Genomic DNA, 5,057 nt, shown 5'->3' with positions numbered 1-5,057 from the left:
CAGTGGAGCAAAAGCAACAATGTATTTCTTTTTTATTTTTGGTCTTTAAAATTCCAAAATCTATAAAAAAACTACACAATTTAGAGACCAGCTAAATAGAAAACAATCAAATCAGCTACTTTACTGTTATCTACTACCCGTTCAATGTGCCTTGATCTGGGAACGAAGATAATTGTTATTTTCGAATTTTCAATTCAAAAAGTTAGTCGGAAAGAATTTGTCTATTTAACATTTTTATTTAAAGGGTTTTCCAATAACAGGTGTTATTTAGAATAGCCCGCTATTGCGGTAGATGTCACTTTTGAAGCTGTAATTTTGTGATATTTGACAAGTAGAAACTACGCCATTAACAAAAATGGAACGATACACGCTTAAACAACGCATTGAAATTATTAAAATTCACTATAAAAATGGTGAAAATTTGGCAGAGACGGTTCGTAAAACTCGAACATTTTTGGGTCATCGTGAAGCACCTTGTCGGACCGCAATACAGAAATTGCTGAAAAAAATCGAACTGTTGGAATAAGTTAGTGATGTGAATAATAAAACCCGTGCACAATTTTATTCAACTGGTTACAAGTGAGGATGGTTCCATGTGTAGAAGTCCACGCAAGTGGGGAAAGTTACTGATCGCCATTCACTTGGGAATGGCCAGGACGATTCTTCTGCATATGGTTCAAGCAGCTCACAACGGCCGGGATTAGCCCACGTATCCTCTGGGTAGCTTCCGAACATCCGTTCGGGAGTGAGCTAACGTGAGAAGGCGAAACATTCCAGGATAGCTGGTTGTGCGTTGGGTTTGGGACCCGCCACTTAAAAATCGCCCCCAATGAAAAGTTTTAAAAAGCCTCGGATGAGACCTCCCTATACTGATGACGACCCCTGCAAACGAACTAAGGATTATGATTTGAGGGCATGCACCTGGAATGTCCGGTCCCTTAATGGGGAAGGTGCCTCTGCCCGGCTGGTTGATGTCCTCGTGAGAGTAAAGGCTGACATCACTGCCATCCAAGAGATGCGATGGACGGGGCAAGGAAAGAAAACCATGGGACCTTGCGACGTCTACTACAGCTGCCATGTAAAGGAGCGCAAATTCGGTGTCGGATTTGTTGTGGGAGAGAGACTTCGTCGCCAAGTACTGTCGTTCACTCCGGTGGACGAGCGTCTCGCAACAATCCGCATCAAAGCCCGTTTCTTCAACATATCGCTAATTTGCGCCCACGCCCCGACGGAAGAGAAGGACGATGCGACCAAAGATTCCTTCTATGAGCGCCTGGAACGTTCCTATGAGCGCTGCCCCCGCCACGACATAAAAATCGTGCTTGGCGACTTCAACGCCAGGGTGGGCAAGGAGGGAATTTTTGGTCCCACAGTCGGAAAATTCAGCCTGCACAACGAAACATCCGGTAACGGACAGAGGCTGATCGACTTCGCCGGGGCCCGAAACATGGTAGTCTGCAGCACCAGATTCCAGCATAAGAAGATTCACCAAGCCACCTGGCTGTCTCCTGATCGAAAAACGCGAAACCAGATCGATCATGTTGTGATAGATGGAAGACACGCTTCTAGTGTATTAGATGTACGTACGATCCGAGGACCCAACATCGACTCGGATCATTACCTTGTTGCAGCCAAACTGCGCACCCGCCTCTGTGCAGCAAAAAACGTACATCTACCTACGCAAAGAATGTTCGACATCGAAAAGCTGCAATCACAACAGACAGCCAGAAGATTCGCCACTCGACTCTCACTCCTGCTCTCGGAGAGCACTGCCCAACAACCCGGCATGCGCGAGCAATGGAGCAACATTTCTCGTTCCCTACGTACCGCCGCCGAAGAAGAAATCGGATTCCGGCGAGCCCGAAAAAACAATTGGTACGACGAGGAATGTCATGCTGCCGCAGAAAGAAAGGATGCCGCCTATAGAGCCACGCTGCGATCGGGCGCAACGCGAGCCATGTGGGATCGCTACAGAGAGCTGAAAAAGGAAGAGAGACGTATTATCCGAAAGAAGAAACGAGAGGCCGAAATACGTGAGTGCGAAGAGCTTGAGATGCTGGCCAACAGGAACAACGCCCGAAAATTCTACCAGAAAGTTCGGCGGCTTACAGAAGGTTTCAAGACCGGGGCGTTTTCCTGTAAGAACAAAGACGGCGAACTGGTGACTGACGTACAGAGCAATCTTAGATTATGGAGGGAACACTTCTCGAACCTATTAAACAGTGACAGCTGCGCATGTCACCGAGAAAGTGAAGATCCCGATACCCCAATCGTTGACGACGGAATTGTCGTTCCGCTACCCGATCATGACGAGGTGAGAATAGCGATAACGCGGCTAAAGAACAACAAAGCCGCGGGCGCCGACGGACTGCCGGCTGAGCTATTCAAACATGGCGGCGAGGAGCTGGTAAGGTGCATGCATCAGCTCCTATGCAAAATATGGTCGGATGAAAGCATGCCTGCCGATTGGAATTTAAGTGTGCTCTGCCCAATCCATAAGAAGGGCGATCCTGCAATTTGTGCCAATTACCGCGGGATTAGTCTTCTAAATATCGCCTATAAGGTTCTAGCGAGCGTATTGTGTGAAAGGCTGAAGCCCACCGTCAACCAACTGATTGGACCTTATCAGTGTGGCTTCAGACCTGGAAAGTCTACCATCGACCAAATATTCACAATACGCCAAATCTTGGAAAAGACCCATGAAAGAAGAATCGACACGCACCATCTTTTCGTCGACTTCAAAGCTGCATTCGACAGTACGGAAAGGAGTTACCTGTATGCCGCGATGTCTGAATTTGGTATCCCCGCAAAACTAATACGGCTATGTAGGATGACGTTGCTCAACACCAGCAGCGCCGTCAGAATTGGGAAGGACCTCTCTGAGCCGTTTGATACCAAACGAGGTTTCAGACAGGGTGACTCGCTGTCGTGTGACTTCTTTAACCTGATGTTGGAGAGCATCGTACGAGCCGCAGAACTTAATCGCTCAGGCACAATTTTTTATAAGAGCGTACAATTGTTGGCGTATGCCGATGATATTGACATCATCGGCCTTAACAACCGCGCTGTTAGTTCTGCCTTCTCCAAACTGGATAAAGAGGCAAAGCGAATGGGTTTGGTGGTGAACGAGGACAAAACGAAGTACCTCCTGTCTTCAAACAAACAGTCGGCGCACTCGCGTATCGGCACCCACGTCACTGTAGACAGTTATAATTTCGAGGTTGTAAAAGACTTCGTCTATTTAGGAACCAGCATTAACACCGATAACAATGTCAGCCTTGAAATCCAACGTAGAATCTCTCTTGCCAACAAGTGCTACTTTGGACTAAGTAGGCAACTGAGCAGTAAAGTCCTCTCTCGTCGAACAAAACTAACACTCTACAAGACTCTCATCATGCCCGTCCTTACATATGGCGCAGAAGCTTGGACGATGACAACATCCGATGAAGCGACGCTTGGAGTGTTTGAGAGAAAGATTCTGCGCAAGATTTTTGGACCTTTGCACGTTGGCAACGGCGAATATCGCAGACGATGGAACGATGAGCTGTATGAGCTTTACGACGACATAGACATAGCACAGCGAATAAAGATCCAGCGGCTACGTTGGCTGGGTCATGTCGTCCGAATGGATACAAACGCTCCGGCACTGAAAGTATTCGATGCGGTACCAGCTGGTGGTAGTAGAGGAAGAGGAAGGCCTCCTCTGCGTTGGAAAGATCAGGTGGAGAAGGACTTGGCTTCACTTGGTGTGTCCAATTGGCGCCGGTTAGCACGAGAAAGAAACGACTGGCGCGCTTTGTTAAACTCGGCCAAAATCGCGTAAGCGGTTATCGCGCCAATTAAGAAGAAGAAGAAGAAGGTTACAAGTGAATCTTTGAAAGCATTACCTATCGCTGGCTATTACTTTCCCCCATCTTCCTGGTAGATCTCGTACACCGTCGCGGTAAAACTGTTCATCTTTTGAGGCTATCCACGGATCAAATCATTTATTGATGTCTTCATATGAATGGAACTGCTGCTCAGCTAGACCATGTGCCATCGATCGGAACAGGTCATAATCGGACGGCGCAATATCTGGAGAATATGGCCCAGGTAGGCTTTAACGGGTTTGGCAACGTGAGACCGAGCGTTGTCATGCTGTAGAATCACTTTTTCTTGCCTCTCCGCGTATTGCGTCCGCTTCTCGCGCAGTGCTCGGCTCAATCGCATCAATTGAAGTCGATACCGATCCACAATGATGGTTTCGCTTGGTTTTAACAGTTCATAATAAATAACACCAAATGTCTCATCAAATAACCTTCGCAGCGTGAGTATTCGGCCCAGGCGACGACGTAGAAGTATGACCGGGCAGTCCCCATGACTTTTCTTTGCTTTGGATTGCTGTAATGAATCCATTTTTCATCACCCGTCATGATGCGATGAAAAAAACCCTTCCTTTTTTGCCGCTGGAACAGTTGTTCACAGGCGAAAAAACGACGTTCAACATCCCTTGGTTTTAACTCATAAGGAACCCAAGTCCCCTGTATCTGGATCATTCCCAAAGCATGAAATCGCTTGGAAATGGATTGGTGGGTAACTCCTAATACTGAAGCAAGCTCTACATGCGTTTGACACGGATCCTCATTGAGCAATGCCTCCAATTCAACGTCTTCGAAGGTTTTTGGCCTTCCTTCACGCATCTCCATAACCTTTTTGTAGCTCTCGATGCGCTTCAGACGCCGTTTTTTCGAATGAAAGAGGGAAATCAACACTTCCCGCAAATGACGATTATTCGGCACAAAATCAGACAATTTCACGAAACTAAAAGTATATATTAGGTTATGTTAGAATCGATTATTGTGCACCTAATAAATAAAATTAATAAATTAAAAAATCGAAAAACTAACATCAAATTTTAACTTTTACTTTTGACTGCAGTCAAATTTTGACTTTTATTTTCAATCGAAAAAATAATTGATTGTCAAAATTCAGCTATGTTTTACCGAATAAAAGTCAGATGTTAACCTTTTTTTATATAATACAAAAAAACATTCAAATTACTACCTACCTACCTTAAC

Source organism: Anastrepha obliqua, chromosome 4, assembly GCF_027943255.1.
Source record: "Anastrepha obliqua isolate idAnaObli1 chromosome 4, idAnaObli1_1.0, whole genome shotgun sequence".
In the NCBI taxonomy this organism is placed as follows: domain Eukaryota; kingdom Metazoa; phylum Arthropoda; class Insecta; order Diptera; family Tephritidae; genus Anastrepha; species Anastrepha obliqua.
This window is presented reverse-complemented; position numbering follows the sequence as displayed.